The sequence below is a fragment of the Kogia breviceps genome, chromosome 17 (genome assembly GCF_026419965.1).
Source record: "Kogia breviceps isolate mKogBre1 chromosome 17, mKogBre1 haplotype 1, whole genome shotgun sequence".
Lineage (NCBI taxonomy): Eukaryota > Metazoa > Chordata > Mammalia > Artiodactyla > Physeteridae > Kogia > Kogia breviceps.
The window spans coordinates 39,359,158-39,380,078 of record NC_081326.1 but is presented as its reverse complement, the minus strand read 5'-3'; the positions used below and the strand labels follow the sequence as shown (position 1 = coordinate 39,380,078).

The window sequence follows — 20,921 nt, the reverse complement described above, 5'->3', positions numbered from 1 at the left end:
GTTTATGTAAAGATTTCTCACATAGAACCAAAAATAAAAATAAAACCATGAATCATAAAAGAAGAAAAAAACTAATAAATTGGCTTTCATCAAAATTAAAAACATCTTCTCTGTGTTTTTTTAAATTTTTATATTGACCTATAGTTGATTTACAATGTTGTGTAGCTTCAGGTGTACAGCTAAGGAGATTTTATCTATCTATCTATCTGTCTATCTATCTATCTATCTATCTATCTATCCACACATACATATATATATTCTTTTTCAGATTATTTTCCATTACAGGTTACTACAAGATATTGAATATAGTTCCCTGTTCTATACAGTAGGTCCTTGTTTTTTACCTATTTTATACATAGTAGTGTGTATATGTTACTCCCAAACTCGTAATTTATCCCACCCCACCCCACCCTTTTCCCCTTTGATAACCATAAGATTGTTTTCTATATCTGTGAGTCTGTTTCAGTTTTGTAAATAAGTTCATTTGTATCATTTTTTTGGATTCCACAAATAATTGATATCATATGATATTTGTCTTTGTCTGACTTACTTCACTTAGTATGATAATCTCTAGGTCCATCCATGTTGCTGCAAATGGCATTATTTCATTCTTTTTGATGACTGCATAATATTCCATTATGTATGAGTGTGTGTGTGTGTGTGTGTGTATACACACACACACACACACACACACACACATCTTCTTTATCCATTCATCTGTCAATGGACATTTAGGTTACTTCCATATCTTGGCTATTGTAAAGAGCGCTGCTATGAACACTGGGGTGCATGTACCTTTTCTAAATAGAGTTTTCATCTTTTCTGGATATATACCCAGGAGTGGGATTGTTGGATAGCTCTATTTTTAGTTTTTAAAGCAACATCCATACTGTTCTCCACAGTGGTTGCACCAACTTAACATTACCGCCAACAAAAACATCTTCTCTTTGAAAGATAAAGTTAAGAAATTGAAAAAAAAATGACATAAACTAGGAGAAAATATTTGCAAAACATATATCTGATAAAGGACTAATAAGAATATATAAGAATTCTTAATAAGAAAATTCAGTAATAAGAAAACAACCCCATTTCTTTAAAAAAGGATTAACATTATCAAGATGACAACACAGATTATTCCCAACTTCAGTCCCCCTCATAAGAAGACCAACTAGCAACTGTCCATAGACAAGACACCACTGTAAAAGTCCCAGACCACGGAAGTGAGGCTGAAGCATCCTCTTGGACCACAGAGACTGAGAAGGATAGGAGGAGCAGCTACACTCTGACTACATTGCCCCTCACCCAGGCCAGAATAGCGCTGCACTGAGGGGGACCCCTACAGGCCTATGGTTTCTCCAGTGGGAAAAGAAGAGACCAAGATGGACATTCAGCTCCCCATGTGTTGTGGGTCCTTTCCCAGGAGGCCCATTTGGGTGTCACTTCACAGGAATCACAGGGGAAATCTGCAGGGCTTGACCACTGGAGATCAGACGGTGATGAAGTAGAGGGCAGGGCTTACAGCAACCAGGGTTCAGATCTTGGTAGATCAAGCTCCTTTTCACAGCAGTGCCCAATTAGAGATCCCAGCCAACTTCTCATCAACAGAGCCAAGCCAGTGGCCCCATTTGGCCAGGAAAATTGGTGTGCACTTCTGTCTGATTCAGGATCCAAAACAATGAGCCTATCTGGGCCTGGAGCCTATGCTGCCGCACCACCCAGGCAAGGAAGCTAATTCATAGCCCCACACATCACTAGGTGCAGACTTCACCCTTACTGACCAAGAAACCTTGGGGGAGAGCTTGGGAAGCAATGTAGCCCAGCAGCACTTGAGCAGACAGCACAGCCAGTGGTTCTGCCTGTCTTCAGAGCTCAGCTGGTGGCCCTGTCTGGCCAGGGAGCTCAGTGCACAGTTCTGCATGATTTGGGTTCCTGGCCAGCAAGCCATTCTGGGCTTGGATCATGTTCTATTGCCCCACCCAGGCAGAGAATTAGGTTCATGGCCCTACCTACTGTTAAATATAGCCCTCAGTCTCACCCAATGAGGAAGCCTTACCAAGGTACCCAGGAGGCTGCACCCTATAACCAGCAGCAGAGTCACCCAAGCAGAGAGCCCAGCCAGAAGCTCTTCCCATCTGCAGAGCTTAGCTGTTGGCCGTATCTGACCAGTGAACAGTCCTACCTGATTCTGTTCCTCAGCCAGTGAGCCATGCCAGCCATGGAATCTGTTATATGGCTCCACTCGAGCTGGGAAACAAATCTAAAGCTCTGCCTAGGGCTAAATATACCCTCCAGTCCCACCTGGCCACAAATCCTAACCAGAGCACCTGGAAGCTATATAGCCCTCTATAGCCTCACCAACACTGTCACTTGAGCAGAGAGCCCAGCCAATGGCCCTACCCATTGGTGGAGCTGAGCCAGTGGTCCCATCTTGCCAGGAAGTTTGGTGGGCAGCCCTGTCAGATTCAGGTCCCCAGCTATTGAGCAGTAATATCCATGGAATATATTCAACCAATAATACAATACCTGACAAAGCTATCCTTCAGAAATTAAGGAGAGATAAAGACTTTTCCAAACAGACAAAAGCTGAGGGAATTTATCACCACTAGACCTGCCTCACAAGAAATGCTAAAAGGAGTTCTTCAGGCAGACATAAAAGGATACGAATTAACATAAAAACATATGAATGTAGGTGTAAAACTCACTGGTAATAATAAATATATACTCAAAGTCAGATTCTCTAATACTGTGATGGTGGTGCATAATGCACTCACAACTCTAGTTGAAGAGTTAGAAAAACAAATGTGGTAAAAATAACCATAACTGCAATAATTTTGCATTGGATATGCAAAATAAAAACGTGTAAACTGTAACTACAATAACCTAAAATGTGAGTAGGGTGGGGAAAGAAAAGTGTAAAGTTTAGAAATGCTATTAAACTTGTTATCAGCTTAAAATAGGATGTTATATATTTTATGTGACCCTCATAGCACCACAAAGGAAAAACCTATAGTAGTTACACAAAAGATTATGATAAAGGTGTCAAAGCATACTGCTACAAGGTATCATCAAATCACAAAAGAAGAGAGCAAATAGGAAACAAGGAACAAAGGATCTACAAAACATTCAGAAAACAATTAACAAAATGACAATAGTAAATCTTTAGTTATCAATTGTTGCTTTAAATGTAAATGGACTAAATTATGCCATCAAAAGACACAGAATGGATGAATAAATTTTTTTAAAAAACCAACAATATGTTTCCTACTAATGATACACTTTAGCTTTAAGACACACACAGTGGAAGTGAAGGGACTGAAATGATATTTCAAGCAAATGGTAACCAAAAGAAAGTGGGGTTAGCTATATTCACATTAGACAAAATAGACTTTAAGCTAAAAATGGTGAAAAGAGACAAAGAAGATCATTATATAATGAAAAAGGGGCCAATTTATTAAGAATATATTACAGTTTTAAATATTTAAGCACTCAACATTGGAGCACCTAAATATATAAAGCAAATATTAAACAGACCTAAAAGAAGACATAAACAGCAATACAATAATAGTTGGGGACATTAATACCCCACTCTAAACAATGGATATATTATCCTGATGCAGAATCAATAAGGAAACAGTAGATTTGAACAATGCTATAGACCAAATGGACCTATCCAGAACATTCCATCTTACAAACAGCAGAATACACATTCTTCTCAAGCATACATGGAATATTTTCTAGAATAGATCATGGAAGGCCACAATAAATATTAGCAAATTTAAGAAGACTGAAATCATACCAAGTATCTTTTCTGACCACAGTAATATGAAACTACGAATCAATAACAGGAGGAAAACTGGAAAAATCACAAAATATGGAAATTAACACACTCTTGAACAGCCAATAGCTCAAGGAAGAAATTAAAAGGAAAAATTTTAAAGCACCTGAGACTTATAAAAATGGAAACACAATATACCAAAACTTACTGGATGAAGCAAAAGCAGAAATAAGAACATTTATAGTGATAAACACATACATTAAGAAAAAAGAGAGTTCTCAAATAAACAAGCTAACTTTACACCTCAAGGTACTAGAAATAGAAGAACCAACTAAGCCCAAAGTTAGTAGAAGGAAGGAAATAATAAAGATTAGAGCAGAAATAAAAAGATAGAGAATGTGAAAGAAAAACAAAACCAAGAGTTGGCTCTTTGGAAAGATAAAAAAATAAACAAACCTTTAACTAGACTAAGCAAGAAAAAAAGAGAGAGGACCCAAATAAATAAAATAATAAATGAAAGATAAGTAAAATTATAACTGATACCACAGAAATACAAAGGATCATGAGAGACTACTATGAAAAACTATATGCCAACAAACTGGACAGCCTAGAAGAAATGGCTAAATACCTGGAAACGTACAATATGCCAAGACTGAATCATGAAGGAATAGAAAATTCAAACAAACCAATAATGAGTAAGGAGAGTGAAATAGCAATCATAAACCTCACAAAAGAAAAAGCCCAGGACAAGATGGTTTCACTGGTGAATTCTACCAAACATTTACAGAAGAATTAATGTCAATTCTTCTCAGACTCTGCCAAAAAATTGAAGAGAAGGCAATATTCCCAACGTCATTCTATGAAGTCACCATCACCCTGATACCAAAACCAGACAAGAATACTACAAGAAAAGAAAATGACAGTCAATATCCCTGATGAATATAGATGCCAAAATTCTCAACAAAATACCAGCTAACCAAATTCAATAGCACATTAAAAAGCTCATATACCATGATTAAGAGGGATTGATCCTTGAGATGCAGGAATGGTTCAAGATACACAAATCAATAAATGTAATACATCACATTAATCAAATGAAAGGTAAAAATCATAAGGTCATCTCAATAGTTGCAGAAAAAGCATTTGACAAAATCAACATCTACTCATGATAAAAAAAAAACTCTCTCAACAAATTGATATAGAAGAAATATGCCTCGACATAATAAAGGCCATATATGACATGTCCACAACTAACGTAGAGTTGGTGAAGGTTGAAACCTTTTCCTCTAAGATTGGGAAGAAGACAAGGTTACCCACTCTCACCACTCCTATTCAACAAGTACTGGAAGTCCTAGCCAGAAAAATCAGGCAAAAAATAAAATAAAATAAAGAGCATCAGAACTGGAAATAAGCAAAATTATCTGTATTTTCAGATGACATGATTTTACATGTAGAAAATCCTAAAGATGTTACAAAAAGAAAACTGTTAGTAAAGTTGCAAGATGCAAAATCAACATACAAAAATCAGCTGTTTCTATACATTAACAATGAATTATCTAAAAAAGAAATCTTTAAAAATCCCAATAGCATCAAAAACAATAAAATACTTAGGAATAAATTTAACTAAGGAGGTGAAAGATCTCTACATTAATAACTATAAGATGTTAATGAAAGAAATTGAAGACACAAATAAATCAAAAGATATCCTATATTCATGTATTGAAATAACTGATATTGTTAAAATATTCATACAATCTGAAGCCACCTATAGATTCAATGCAAGCCCTAACAAGACTCCCATATCATTTTTCACAGAAATAAAGAAAACAGAGGCAAGAAGTGGGGAGTGGGAGAATTGAGCAAAGGCGATCAAAAGGTACAAACTTCCAATTATAAGGTTATGTACAGTGTGATGACTATCGTTAACAGTACTGTATTGTACATTTGAAAGTTGCTAAGCGAGTAGATCTTGAAAGTTCTCATCATAGGAAAAAAATTTTGTAACTGTGTGAGATGATGAATGTTAATTAAACTTATTGTGGTTATCATTTTGCAATACATAAGTATATCAAATCATTGTTGTATACCTTAAACATATAATGCTATATATCAATTATTTATTTATGTTGTACACCTTAAACTTCTCAATAAAGCTGGAAAAAAAGTTTTAAACTCAAAAACTATTTTTACTAAATATAAAGAAAGTAACAGGATGTTGACTTAAAGAAAATGCACAACACGCGAGTTTAGAGTTAAGTTTCATTTGGGGCAAAATGAGGACTGCAGCCTGGGAGACAGCATTTCAGGTAACTCTGAGAAACTGCTCCGAGGAGGCAAGGGGAGGAGCCAGGATATAGAGGAGTTGTGCAGCAAAGAGTAGGTAGTCGGAAGTCAAAAGATTATGGGGCTTCCCTGGTGGCGCAGTGGTTGAGAGTCCGCCTGCCGATGCAGGGGTCACGGGTTCGTGCCCCGGTCCGGGAAGATCCCACATGCCACGGAGCGGCTGGGCCCGTGAGCCGTGGCCGCTGAGCCTGTGCGTCTGGAGCCTGTGCTCCGCAACGGGAGAGGCCACAGCAGGGAGAGGCCCGCGTACCATTAAAAAAAAAAAAAAAGATTATGGTTAGCTCTTGGAGGAAGACGCGGTCGCCGCTGCAGCGGAGCCTTGGGCCACTCACTCCTGCTCCTGACTCACCGCTGTTCGCCCTCGCTGAGGAACAAGTCGGTCAGGAAGCCGTGCCGCAGCCATGGCTTTTACAGATACCGGAAAGACTCCCGTGCAGCCCAAGGTGGCGATTCACCGGATTAGAATCACCCTCATCAGCCGCAACGTGAAGTCTTTGGAGAAGGTATGTGCTGACCTCATCAGAGGCGCAAAGGAAAAGAATCTCAAGGTGAAAGGACGGGTTCGGATGCCTACCAAGACTCTGAGAATAACTACAAGGAAAACTCCTTGTGGTGAAGGTTCTGAGACTTGGGATCGTTTCCAGATGAGGATCCACAAGCGACTTATAGACCTGCACAGTCCTCTGAGATGGTCAAGCAGATCACTTCTATCAGTACTGAGCCAGAAGTGGAGGTTGAAGTCACCATTGCAGATGCTTAAATCAACATTTTTAATAAACTGATAATCAGTTGTCAAAAAAAAAAAGATTATTGTTAAATAAAGAAAACCAGATATCTCAAGTTAAGGAATTTACTGCTTTTCTGTGTATGGGAAGATGCAAGAGTCTGGGCTCACTGAAATCATTCCTTTGATATGCACCTTAGCTATCTGGGGCCTGTCTTTTCACACCGTGAGTTTCCGCAGGGCTTGCCCACAGGGAGTGGCTTCAGTCTGATTGCTGCTACGTGGCAGGTATTCTTTTCAGCCCTGAGTTTCCTCAGGACTCACCAGCTCACGTTGGAGGGCTGCAATCATTGGTGACTATGACATCCTTTGTTTATTGATATGGCAGGAAATATTCCATTTATAAATATTCCATTCCATTTATAAATATTCCATTTATCAAGGAAAAGATTTGAACAAGATAGTTTACCAAAGAAGATACATGGAGCAAATGCATGAAAAAAATGCTTAATATTCGTTATTAGGGAAATTAATACCAAAACCACAATGAGATACCACTACATACTTATTAGATGGGCTTTAAAAAAAAGATAATTACCAAATACTGCTGGAGCAAGGAAAGCATAATGATAAGTAAAAGAAGACAAACTCAAAATAATGTAAATAATACAAATCATTTCTTTTGTATGACATTCTATAAAACGCAAAACAAGGACAGAAATCATGTCAGTGGTGTATAGGGACTGGATGGGGAGAAGGAATTATCTACAAAGGGAGTTGAAGGAAACTTTGGGGAATGATGGAGATGTTCTCTATCTTAATTGTAGAGGCAATTACATGCCTATGTAAGTTTGTCAAAATGCATTGAACTGTACACCAAAGACGGGTGAATTTTACTATATGTAAATTATATCTCAATAAACCAAAAGAACAGCATCACAATAAATCCAAAATTAATTGTATATAAATCATCTTGTGAATCATTTTAATGAAATTACTCAAATTGAATCAGGGCAAAATTCAGTGTTTTATTTGAATTTTTGAAATGTCTTAGTGATAAATGTTCAGATTAATAGAATACATACTTCTCAAGTATTCACCACAGTTGTTAAAAGGTGAGGCATCATTTAGTATTACTGTCATTGATCAGCATCTATGGTAATTGCGTGTGACACATTAGCATTCATTATGCAAGAAACATCTCTTGAGTATTACTAGCCTACAGGCCTAAAAAAACTCATTTCTCTTCAGTTCTGGGCCAGTAGGATATGCTTCAGTCTTCTTCAATAAACTTTTATAAGGTACGATCAGATGAGACCAAATCTAAGAAAAGTAACTTCAAGCTTAGTTTCAGCTGGTCCAGAATGGTAGAGTTGTTTAATATTAGAAAATAAAGCCATACAGTCCGGCAGTGTTACAAAGACTGTAATTACTACACTTAGAGTGAATGAAACTTATCAAAGACATTTTAGGTTGCCTAGATATCATAACTCTCAGGTTACTCAAAAGCAAAATGCTAAAAACATACTGTAAGATCTAAGAACATTATGTTAATAGTGAATGGGAGCAAATTACATATGTGGAATTTTTTGTCATAATCTCTGCACTAGGTTTTAGTTCCACCTATACAGTACATTTTCCCTACTTCTCATCTCCATGTTTGAAATAATCAAATAACCCTGTAATTTCCATGCGCTCTTGCTGCAAATATGAACTCACCAATGCTTCAGGAGTCCCCAAAAGACAAGCAATCTATATAGAATGGGTTTCATGGGCATGCCACTCATGTAGTCACACAGGTCCCCAGTTTAGAAGGAGCTATATTTGGTGTGATGCTCTGCTATTGCTGTCTGGAAATTCTTAGTAATTTTTGAACAAAGGCCTCACATTGTCAGTTTGTACTGGTCCCTGCAAATTATGTAAATGGTCCAACTTTATAAATATCAAAACTGACATGAGGATTCTAAGTTACTCTTTACATAGAGTCACTTGGGTCATGCATTTGACTGAAAACTAACCAAATTTATCTTGAAACACTTTAGTTAAGAAACTACAGCTGGAAAACTGGCAAGTTGAGGTCATACAATGTCTAGGAACTTCTGGTAAAATAGACATGTGGGAAGGACAATTCATTTGTCTGAGACTTTGGGACATCCATTTTCTACTCTAGTTAAAATAGGGTATACCGAAAACTAGAGAGATTTTCCTCTCATGTAATCAACTGTTGTAAGGAAGCTCATATTTACACTTGGTGTTACCGAAGTTTTCATTTTAATGTTTGGTCAGTTCTTCCTCCTAAAAGGTTTCATATAGTCATTCACTTATTCATTCATTCAATAAATATCTGATGAGTGCCTGCTATGCACCAGGCACTGTGTTTAACACTAGACAGAAATAGAAAAACAAAATTAAACAAAACAGGAAAACAGTGTTCTTCCCTCATGAAATTTAAAGTCACCGAATTAGTCACTCCCTATCTTCCCAATTATAATTTTGTTACATTTTCTCTCAGACATTGATTTTTAATCTATGAATCTGGGAGAACAATATGCTACATACCAACTTTTTCAACAGCAAAATAATATAAGTGATTGTGCCTTTTAAAATGTCAGATTTTAGTATTTAATAATGAGAGAAAGTTGGCTTTCAAAAAAAGTGCCTGGGCCATGTGTAAGGTATCCAGTAAAAGGTTAGCGTTGCTACTAATATAAACCATGTCACCAATCTTCCCTTCGTATTAAGTGGCAAGAGCTATGATGGTCAGCCTCAAAGCTAGCTTCCAGCCCAGTCAGCCCCTGCAGCCGGCAGGGCCCAAGGCAACAGTGTCTTTTTAAAGTGGGCTAAAAAGCATTTGGCTTGAATCTCAAATGCTGAGTCTTTCTGCAAGGTGGCATATACATAACCCAAGTGCTTTGGAGAGGAGCTGATTTTAAAAGCATTAGAGCAAGTGAGCTTTCTCTTAATCATGGTCCAAACGAAAACCAGTTGGTCCCCTACAATCTTTCTTCATCCTCAGCGGTGTAGCTAGGGCTCTTTGGTTCCAGAAAAGCATCTCTCTCATGCATTAGCCATAACACAAAGCAAGAGATGCCTAATACCTACTTCCATACCAGCTCCGGGGCTGAGGAAGTGACAACTGGTTGGAATTAAGCTGAATCTGGAAACATCCTGGGGTTCATTTTTATTTGAGGTTACAAAATCAACAAGTGCCATTTTCTGGGCTTGGCAAAGGAGAGCAATGTAAAGGTATCAAATGGCACTCATATATCTGGACATGATTGAAGGGTCATATCCCCTGACAGCTCGGCAGGGGTGAGTTTAGTTCCTGTAAAGCATACAGAGGCTTTTATTCCTCCTCTCAAAGAAAATGTGTTATTTTATGTGTTCAGACTATCACCTCCTCCCTTGCTTTCTTAGAGAACATGTATTCCTGGTGGGAGCTGCCAATTTACTATCCCTCAATCTCACCCCACAGGTGGACACATGACCAATACGAGCCAATCAGAATCTTCCTCCAGACTTCTCACAAGATCTGGAGGGAAAGGGCTTCCCTTCCTCTAAGGTCACTAGACTGTAATAATATAGGATCTTGGATTCCTGGAGTCTCGTGAAGTCCATCAGCTGGAGGGAACAAGGCTAAAAGCAGAGTGAAGCAGAAATGAGAGATGATGAGGGAACCCCGGTTCGCCTGATAGACCAAATCATGTAGCGGCCAGTCTCTCCTCTGCTCAGCCCATAATTTCAGTGCATAAACTAGGGCGTCTCTCTTTTATGTTTTACTTTGTTTATGCTAGTTCAAATTGGATTTCTGGCACTTTCAAGGAAAAGAGTTCTGGTCAATTCACTACCTACTCTGCATTTTTACAACCTGCTGGACATCAAGTAAATTCAAATAATATCCAGGAGGATGAGAGGGAGCCAGATTTTCCAAATCAAGGAAGCCTACTTCTAGCCAATTAATTTCTTTATGGCTTGTCAGATTCATAGCACTAAATTTATGGGAGCAATTTATTAGAACCTAAGGTTCTTTTCTGTGCAGAGTGGATCTGTCAATCAAGGTCCATGTGCTGACAGTGGGACAGGAGAGGATGAGGGGTGGGGAGAGAGGAGGCAAGGCATAACCAAGGGCCCTGCTCAAAGCCAGAACTTGGCCTGTCAGACAACTAACAAAATGAAAGTGTGACTAGGTCCATGAGCTTCCATTTATGTTACTAGTTGTTTCCCTTCTCTAACAACTGGCTCTGTGGGTTAAGACTCATATTTCTGCAAATCATTACTATTTACCCAAAGGTAGAGATCAGATTAAATGAATGTCATCTAGCTGGAAAGAGTTCCAAAGTCAGTTACCAATTTCTTCCCCCATCCCACCCATTATGTCTTCTCTTCCCACTCCACCCACATTTCATTTATGTACCTCTACTGTTCATTCATTCATTCATTCATTTCATGAACATTTCTAATAATCTTCATATGCCTGCCATCATGATTTAAAACATGAGTCTCCCCTGATTAAAACCCTTCAATGGATTTCTGATTAAAAGTGAGGGAACTAAAGCTGATCACATGATCCTCTGTTATAACTCTTAACAAAAATGAACAAAAATGAGGGCCAGTGTGTAAGGTAAACATCAACACCAACCAAGCAAACAAAGGGGGAAAACCTACTGCTATAATTATCAAAAACTAAAAGCTGAAGAAACAATATTCTGATTCAAAATGTGCCCAAGTCTCCCAGAGATAGTACTGGTGATTTAATAAAATCTTGAAAATTTCTACTGATACTCCTGATGTGAGTAGGAAGTTTCTACTGATACTGCTGGTGTGAGGAGGAAAGGAATTTCTATTGATACTCCTGATGTGAGGAGGAAAAGTGCTTGTTGGGGAGATAATGGTAAGAAGTAAATAAACAAGGCTGGCTCTCTTTGGTGGGAATGAAGACTCTAAGACTCTACACTAGATTGGGGGAAATATTCCAAAGACCAAAGGTATTTCCTCAATGAAAGAGGATACACCTACAACTAGATACAATGAATAGAGTGATGAAAAAAGAATGCGTCAAAATAATTCATCTATAATATATCAGTGCAAAAAAATCTGAACTGAACTCCCTGTGTTGAACATGATCAAGATGAAAACATGGTGTGGTAACCATGAAAACATATTACAAAGAGGAAAGAAATGAAAGGAAGCAATATAACAGGCAAGATAGGTGAAGAGCCTAGCTTGCACAAAAACATAACCATGGAAGAGAAGAGAGATGCCCATGAGCACTTTGGTCTTTATAATAATTTCATAGGTATGATAATTCAATAAGACAAGTAGAATAAGATGAAAGGAAGACTGCAAGGTTAAGAAAATAAATTGAAGACCAATTCAGCTGAATATCAAATTACTAGCCAAAAAATAAAAACATAAAAAGCTTTGAGTAATCCCAGGAAATGCAGAGGAAAAGGGCAGAGATTAAAACAATAACAGTAAAATATATAAAAATGACAAAGATAACCCAGAATAAAGACAAGTTTTTGGTGTCCCTTAGGTATAGAATCCAAAATATGGAAGAGAAAATCACTCAAAGATTATGAGAAGAAAAATTTTCCCCCAAATGAAGAAAACCTTGAGTCTGCAGATTAAGAAATATACACCATGTTGTGGATATACCTAGTTTGTCCATCCGATATCCACTTCCCTTCCCCCTTCCTAAGAACAACAAGTTTTCATTTAGATATCCACCCTTCCTCCACATGACTCCTGTGCTTTGGTGCCCAATACCAAGAGTCAGTTCTGATTGGTTTAGACCAATCTTGCAAATTCCACTGCCCTGGCCTCAGGTGTTGATTCAGGTCTGAGCATGGGAACTAAATACGTCAAATCAGGTAAATTTTAGGATTTTTGCTTGGAATTTAAAGAAGAATTACTCTATATTTCAGGGAATATGAACTCTAGAGAGAACTTTTAGAAATATTTCTTATAGTGAGTCTACCATAAATGTGTGTGTATATATATACATACATATATATATATATACGTATGTATGTACATATATTAATATATACAGCAATTCTTTCATTTCACTTCACTTTCTCTCCTGATAAATTTAGTATATGTTAAATTAAACCTTTATATTTCAAAATATTTTTGGAACTTGCTGGAAATCCATGCTTTAGGATAGCGGAGAAAGCTATTCACAGGTAGGTGTAACACTGACAGCACTCCACTGCAAGACTTCTCAAGGAGGGTGTGCAGGGTGGGAGTATGTGGAATAGCTGCTGGTAGCTGGGTGCTGCTGCTACCCAGCACTGCAGGAGTACGGCCCTGGAGAAGCTATCAGCACTGCAACAGCCCAGTGCCAGAGAACATCTGCCAAAGAGACCACCAGAACCAGGAAGCAAAACTGTTCTCCAGTGACTGCCCAGATCATCTACTGACAAAGCTTTAGGACCAGCTGGCAAAGGAAAATGTTTAAAGGGTCCAGATCAATTTTCAGAGAACAATCTAAAAGAATGAATTTGGAGCTAAGGGGCAATAAATTGATCACCCACAGTAAAATTTAGTGTTATTTTGTGCATTAAAAATTTTTTATATATATATAATCTCATGTCACTATTATTGTCTTTCTCTGTCTTTTTAAATCATCTTTAAAAAAATTTTATCCATGATATTAATGGTAAATACAGTTCATTCAATTTGCTTTATGCAACACAGAGTTATTAAGGAGATACAGGTTCAGTATTATTATATTTTCCTAGTGAATTGTTCCTTATACCTTTACCATTGTATAAGGACCCCTTTTTTCATAATAATGCTTTGTGTCTTGATATTTATTTTGTCTGACAGCAATATTACTACTATAATGTTGATTTGTGCTTGTGAGAGTGTATGTTGTGTTTTTAATGTTTAGTATTAGATATTAGTATATCTTTCCCTATCCCTTTGCTTTCAAATCTGTGTTATATATTTGTATTTTTCTGTAAGCTACATATAGCTGGATATTTTAAATCCAATATGAGAATCTCTGGTGAATTCAAAGTGTTTTCATTTATTAGGATTACTGATAGATTTGAATTTATTTCTACTGTCTTATTTTGTTTTATATTTACTTTCCTTTTCTTTTTTTTTTTTTTTTTTTTTTGTGGTATGCGGGCCTCTCACTGTTGTGGCCTCTCCCGTTGCAGAGCACAGGCTCCGTACGCACAGGCTCAGCGGCCGTGGCTGACAGGCCTAGCCACTCCAATGCATGTGGGATCTTCTCGGACCGGGGCATGAATCCGCGTCCCCTGAATCGGCAGGCGGACTCTCAACCACTGCGCCACCAGGGAAGCCCACCTTTTCTATTGTAAATTGGTGTTTTCACCTATTTCTCTTTTCCTGCTTTCTGTTAGACTGCACTCCAACCAATCATCACAATGCTTTCCAATGATCTGCTCATCTATCATTTAATTGTAGTATAATATTTAAATTCTACCTTTGTTGTTAAATCTCCTTCCAAATTAGTCATTTTTATTATTATTTTAACAGGTTATTTACTTTATAGATAATAAAGTAAGAAAATGCTTATTTATATTTACCCATGATTTTGAGTTTCTTTGCTTATCATTGCTCTGGCATCTAGACCTTTCCTTCTGAGTTTGGTTCTTTTCCTTAAATACATCCCTTAATTAGTTCTTTCAGTAAGGATAAGTACTTGGTAAATTCTCACACCATTGCTTGAAATTTTTCTTTACTTTAACCGCACTTCTTAAAAAATTATAAAAGTAAGTATAGAATTTTAGGTTGATTTTTTGAGTCAATACTTTGAAGGTGGTATTCCATGGTCCTCCAGCTATCATTGCCAATAGGTCTGCTGTCAGACATTTTTTTTCTTGGAAGAGAACCTGTTTTCTATGTTCATAAGTAAGGTATTATATTACTCATGAGTATTCTTAATTTTCATAACAATACACCTATGTACTGATTTATTTTTATTTATATTTCACAAAGATTCAGCATATGCAGTTGTGTGCTGGAGTCAGCTCAGACCAGCTCACAAAAGCCGGTTATGCATATTTCTTCCCAATACCACATTCAATGAAGAAACTTGAATTCAGCTGGTAATTCACCTAAATTCAGATGGTAACCTGAAAGCAGCCATGATGACAGTATTTACAGCACAGCAGCCAGCAAACACTATAAATCAGTGCCAACTTTATCTTGGCAACTGGTTGTGAAACATTTATCAGTATATTAATGAGTATATAGTTCTTCAAATTAAGAAGTGGTGTGGGTTTTTTTATCTGTTTGGAAAAATTTAAGCCATTATCTCTTTAAGCATTTCCCCTCCTCCATTCTCTCTCTTCTTCTGTCTTCTATATCTCTTAAACTCTTATCCATTTTTTCCACCTGTCTGTATCTCTCTCTCTGCTGCATTCTAGGTAATTTTCTCAGCTCTATCTTCAAAGTCACTATTTCTTCAGCTGTATATAATATAATCCAGTGTTTAACTCATCCGTAGAGATATCAATAACATGTCTACATTTCTAGAAGCTCTAATTGTTCTTCAAATCTATCTCTTCACAGTGTGCTGTTCTCTCCTTATACTTTCCAGTTTTTCTTTTATCGCTTTAGCCATTTGAAGCATAGTTATTTTATACTCTTTGTTAGATTGCTCTATTATATCAAGTTCATGGGAATAGTAGTTTTCCTGTTTATAGTGTCTACTGACTCTCTTGTGATAGATTATTTCCCCATCGAATTATAAGGTTTAATTGTTGCCCCCACCTTCCTTCTTCTACCCCCAAAATACCTGTGCACTGTGAGGTGTAAAAGTCTTGCTACAAAATCATTTTACTTTTGCTTTTGGTCTGGAATTAGTTTTGATGTTTGTTTCTCAGCTTGGACGTTCCAGCATTAAATCAGTGATGTAAATTCCAACTTCACATGATTTTTGGTGGCCAAGGGCTTTAATTCCTCTCTTATCTTCCCATCGAAAATTCCAAAAAATAACAAACTTTCTAGTCGCCCTACTTGAACCAGTAAGTAGATTTTTGCTACTTTTACCAAGGAAGCAGCCTTTTCTTTCCAGGATCCCAGCTTTAAGTAGAGATCTCTGCCTCACTCGGGCCCAATGCCATACTTCCCATGTTTACATGGGCAATAAAACCTCAGTCTCTAATCCCTTTATCCAATCTAATATCTTCCAAAACCATCAGTGTCTGCTCAAAAGTTTACTGCTCAAACCTAACACTGCCTTTATTTCTGACATGTCATCATGCCAGAAGTTATCTTTTTTCAAATCAATTTATATATTTAGATTTTATTCTTATACATTGTATCTAGGATGTTCATGGTTTCATAACTGTGGAATTGAAGAGTGGGTGGAGTTTGTTAGTTAAAAAGTATTTCTCTCTTTTAACCTATTTGTATGTGCACATAGAAAGCAGTCTAGAACAGTGTTCACCTAATGGTAATGATTGTTATTTCCAGAAATTCAGATTCATTGATTTTTTTTAACTTTCTTTGTATAGGTGCAAATTGTTCGAATATTTTAGTAATCACCTTGTCTCATTTTTAACTGGAATAAAATAGTTATAAAATAAATGTTAGTGTCTCCTATGTCTTTTGAATAAGGAACAATCTCCTTAGCCTGCTAACCAAGGACATTCATGATCTGACCTCATCCTACCTGTCTAGACCCATTTCTCAACAGTCTCCCCATATTCCCTACCCTCTGGTTCACTTGACAACACATTTCCCACACATGTCTCTTTTGTCACATTCTTATGACTTCATTGAGGCCCCTCCCCCTGTAAAAATCTTCTCAGCATGTCCTCATGTTCTCAGCAGGTCCCAGTATTACTCAACCTTCAAACCACTTCTTTTTAAAAACCTCTTCATAATCCTTTACTTCCTCTTTTAGCCTTCCCCTGTCCTTAAAATACAACATTTTCCATATTGAATCACTTTTATTTATCTGTCTGTTGACCCCTTTAGAGAAAGGTGAGGACTACATCTAATATTTTAAATATGCCTCATTTATCCAGCAAATGAGTTCATGAATAAATAAATGAAATGAATGTTCATAACTTGCTGAGTTAAAAGCCGGCTTCTTGGAGATTTCACTCTGGGTGAGCTGCAGGTTCATATGAGATGCCAGATAAGTTTTTGTGATTCCCTATGTCCTCTGGGTGGTAGTCAATTGGGATATTTTGGTAGCCCCGGGCAGCTGTTCAGAAGTCTGTGTAGAAAGAATGGCCAATGGTATTCTGTAATGCCTTACATGTGAATCGCCATTAGTTGTCATAGCACTTTTTGTTTTTTAATTTTATTACAGTACAGTTGATTTACAATGTTGTGTTACTTTTGCTGAACAGCAAAGTGAATCAGTTATACATATACATATATCCACTCTTTTTTAGACTCTTTTCCCATGTAGGTCATTACAGAGTATTGAGTAGAGTTCCCTGTGCTATACAGTGGGTCCTTATTAGTTATCTATTTTTTTATATATAGTAGTGTGTATATGTCAATCCCAATCTCTCAATTTATAGCACTTTGACAAACAACATTTCACTTGATCCATTGAGATAACTGGGAAAATAGTCACGTGCCCAGTTTGTAAATGAGAAAACTGATGTTTAGAGCATTGATGACTTATCCAGAGATTTGGGGAAACAACTTTGACCTAGGTGTTCTGTTGCCAAGTCCAATGATCTGTGTTTTATCTCTTTTACCATCAGCCTCTACAACCCTACAGGTATTCCTGGACCCCACTGTGGTAGGAGTTAAAATGTCAGCTATGACACTGTGATGGTGAGAAAGCCAGGCTCAGACCTACATTGTAACACCACCTTTCTCCCTAAATTGCTGGGTGGCCTTCATGTCACCCCTCTGGCCTTGAGCATTTTCATGTGCAGACTCAATTTCTTCATCTCGAAAATGAAGAGGACCTCTAAGGTCCTTACTCTTGACAGTTTCACGAACCTAAGGGTGTGTGAGAATATGATGAAGGAAGCATGGCTAATTCAAGTTCTAGACTTCTTTCCAGCCACCTTTCCTGATGTTTTCCTACCCAGGCTTCGCACCAGTGCCTGAAGTGCTGCCATCACCTGAATCTTTGAACCTAGTCACTTCATGCTCTTTTCTTTTCACCATGATCCTTTCTTGACCTTAGACTCTTCTTTCTTTTTAGAGGCCCAAAGGAGCAGTTATGTAACTGAGAACAGCTAGAGTTAATCAAAAATTGCAATAGCTATTTAGGACAGCCCACAAAAAAAGAAAACTAAATTCACCAAGCACAGTGTAGAAACCTAACACAGACACAGCCCACCTGCTTTCTATTTTCCCTGCCTCCTCACACACCAATTCTTTAGTCAAAGCTTTATTATTTCATTACTCAGCATATTTTCAACAAAGGCACTCTAATTGTTCAACTGAAAAGGGGTCTTTTTTACTGAGATTTTTTTCCCCTTCTTGTTTTGTTTTCATCACACTTCAACACCTTGTAGGTTATTATGAGGGATATTAAGTGAGCCTTTTTTCTTATGCAACCATGAGACAATCAATTTTATAAAAGTCAGAAAGCGATGTTCTGAATGAGGAAAAGGAACTAATATCTATCACTTAAAATTACTTACAATGCTTCCTTTAGTATGAAATAAATGTGTTCAATCAAAACGCTACTAAAACTTAAAAGGCCAAACAGGGAGACACAAATCCACATGAGTTTATTTGCCGTCTTCATCCAGGGTGAGCTGGAGCTGACTGGCTTTGATTCTACATAATTGTTTTTGAATTTTATCTTATATTAAAAAAATTAGTGGCGCTCTTTCTTCAAGTAAAGAAAATAAACATGTCCCTGATATCAGGGCAGACAGAACAGAGCTAGGTTCTGCCATAGAGAAAGTTCGTACAGCTGACAAATAAAAAACTCACCAGGACTGACTAGCTGGAGTTGACCTATAGATACGGCATGGAGCCGAAGAAGGAAAGCTGAGTAAAACTGCCCAGTTTGTTTTACTTTTCTGGTGAAATGACCATTTGTTTTCAAATAGTCCCAAAGCTCATGTCTTTAACGGCCATTACTCCACTGTACTGGCATGCTGCTGAGGGCTTTGCTTATTCCCTAATTATCAAAAAGAGCTGCTGGAATTCATTAAGAAATTATAAGTAATATCCCAAGTACCTTCAAAACCAAGTTTGGCAATATCCTTAAATCTTGCCTCAACTGTAGACGCCCTTGGTTTAACTCTGAAACAGACTAGAAATTGACAATACTGAAACCACCTGAGCCAAAGATGAGGCAGCCAGTTATTTCCCAGTAATTGTTGTTCCCATGGCTTATTTTAAAGTCCTTCAAATGAGCATACAAGAACAAATCAAACCATTTTCAGTAATCTACAAGTTATGCACAGCTATTTAACTAACTTGAATAATACGGTAGAAGCATAAGCCTCTTCGATATTGTAGAAAACTAATGCCCTCTATTTTGAATTGGTGTGGAAAGTGAAATGTATAAAAAGTAGGTAAAGAAGATACATTTAAGACTCAGAGATTCTTTTTGTTGTTGTTGTTGTTTTGTTTTGGTTTGGTTTTGGTTTGCTTTTTCAGTGAAAGTCTGGATTTGTTTTATTCTATTTTGTGTTCTGTCAGCATACTTTGCAATCAAATTTCATTACAGTCCTTGAAAATATTTGTTAAAAGACCTAAGTGTCTTACTTTCTAGTTTTTCTTAGAGTATGTACTAGTAATATCTTAACCATGTAGCTACTGAAAAAAATCTGCTTATTAAATACCAGGTCCACTTTTGGTTCTGTTTTGAGTTTAGAAAATAAATCTGAAAAATTAAATCTTAATAAATTTTCAACTTTTACATATTAAATATTTTTTAAAATATTAAGCTCGAATTCTAGTCCTGTCCTGGAGAATTTGCAGATGTATAATATTTTCTTTTTCTAATCTTACCCTAGAGAAAAATTCATGGTATTTTTTATTAATGTATATGTAAGACTCAGAGATTCTTAATTAATTTTTTTCACTATTAATTGAACTACTTAGTAATCCAAGTCAAATCCTATGGCAGCAAGTGCTATTACAACCACCATTTCACTCTGGTGAAAATACTTCTCAACACTGGCTAAAGCCCAGTAAAATGCAATGTCACATTCCAGTAGAATTTGCATTCAAACAACCTCTAAACTTGGTTATAATGAACTCTGACATTATTGTGTCCCATTTTGCTTCCTTGAAGGTTGATATTTTTCAGGCAATATAAAGAACTATTTTTCTTCTCTATTTTTTCTATCATCTCTTGAGTCTTTGCTATGCCTCAGGCACAACAACTTTAAATACATCATCTTGTTTAGCTATCACAACAATCCTTTGAACAGAAACTATTTATGCCTGAGTATACTCATATATATGCAGAAGGAACTGAGATGTGAAGAAATTAAATTTTTTTGCAGTCAATCATGCAGCTGGTAAGTGATGGAGTCCACGTTTGACCTCAGAGAGTCTGATTCAAAGCCCACACTTTTCACAGATTTCTTACGCAGCTCCCACCCCTTCCGCCCCACATATACTGTCTTCCTCTATCTCAGCATCTTGGAGCAGTTGTGATTTTTAAAGTTATCTAAGATTATACTCCACAATTTATGTCCATTGTAAGCTTTCTTCCTTCTACCATAATCAGCCTCACCAATATACAACCAGAAAGCATCACAAACACTTGATACACACACATACATATATACTACATATACTTTATATCTCTCTCTCTATATATATTATCTATCTATATATTTATCTATCTCTCTATGCAAGGGTAAGGGTAGGGAGGCAGACAGAGAGGTAGAGAGCGAGAAAAAAGAAAGATTGATGCGCCAGATGCAAAGTGACAAGATAATATTAAGCAGAGGCAAAGGCAAGCTCCTACATTTACGTCAGGAACTCTTCTAGATCTTATGTCCTCAGCACATAGTAAATGGTTAATAAGTGTTTGTGGAATGACTGACGGAGACAGTGAGTGAATGGCGACACTAACAGAAGGGCAGACATGGTTTCACGTGTATGAAGACTCAGTGGTCCTCATTGACACTAAGGTTGCCA

At 37.1% G+C, this 20,921-nt stretch overlaps 1 pseudogene; it reads left to right on the top strand.

The window, feature by feature from the left end:
• Positions 1-6,519: 6,519 nt before the first annotated feature.
• Positions 6,520-6,878, top strand: LOC131743912 (small ribosomal subunit protein uS10-like; annotated as a pseudogene).
• Positions 6,879-20,921: the final 14,043 nt, after the last annotated feature.